General features: G+C 39.4%; 1 non-coding gene across 1 annotated transcript; it reads right to left on the bottom strand.

Annotated features, from left to right (window-relative positions):
- Nucleotides 1-257: 257 nt before the first annotated feature.
- LOC134953784 (U5 spliceosomal RNA) lies at nucleotides 258-370 on the bottom strand. The gene has a single exon (XR_010185781.1). It is a non-coding gene; the product is annotated as a U5 spliceosomal RNA (small nuclear RNA).
- Nucleotides 371-858: the final 488 nt, after the last annotated feature.

The following is an 858-nucleotide window of genomic DNA, read 5'->3' as shown; positions in this document are numbered from 1 at the left end:
CCCCTTCTGTGGACTCACATATGAAACACCTCTGGATTTAATGTCCAGTTTTTAAGATCCAAACCCTGACGGTTGAGATCGCCTGTCTAACAGATGTCCACTCACGGATTGATGTCTTGACATTTTCACATAATAGCGTTCTGAGCCATTGAAGATTTGAGTTACCTACCGCCTTGCCATGCGGCTTATTGGTTCTCACTGGTTGTTGAGTATGCAACTGCCTTTGCTTTGTTTGACTGCTTAAGGGCAGCGTGAGCCAGGCATGAAAAAAACAAAAACAAAATTACATGAAACTCACGGTTGTTCCTCTCCACAGAAATCTTTAGTAATAAACGAAAGATTTATTTGTTATGAAGAGAAACCAGAGTCTATCCCTGGTCAGACTGAAAGCGAATCATTTATTGCATTGTAAAATGCACAGAGATGTAGGACATTTATCTATTGCATTGTAAAATGCACAGAGTTCTAGTACCTTTATCGACAGGAATCTGTCGTGTTTTAGAACCTTTGCGTTGATTTTAACTACAAATCCTGACTCTCTGTGACTGTCGTCCAGAGTATACGCACCCTTGTCCCTCTGTGGGAAACGCGATTGAAGGGTGGTGCACTAAATTGAAAACACATCTTTATTCTTAATAATTGAATACACCAATGTACCGCTAGTGTGCGTGTACTTTTGTTCTAGTTGGTGTAGTAGGTAAAAGTCTTTGATTTACCGTATTTATAAACTTACCTAGGAATTGACATCGTTTAGACAGACTTAGATGTGATTGTTTTCGAACTTAATCTGCTACCGCAGTATAACTTAGTAGCGCAAGATAGAGGAACTTTGTTGATACATAGTTCTTATGTGAGATG

The sequence above is a fragment of the Pseudophryne corroboree genome, chromosome 8 (assembly GCF_028390025.1).
Source record: "Pseudophryne corroboree isolate aPseCor3 chromosome 8, aPseCor3.hap2, whole genome shotgun sequence".
NCBI classification, from domain to species: Eukaryota; Metazoa; Chordata; class Amphibia; order Anura; family Myobatrachidae; genus Pseudophryne; species Pseudophryne corroboree.
The sequence above is the reverse complement of the archived record's forward strand: the minus strand, read 5'-3'. Positions and strand labels throughout refer to the sequence as shown.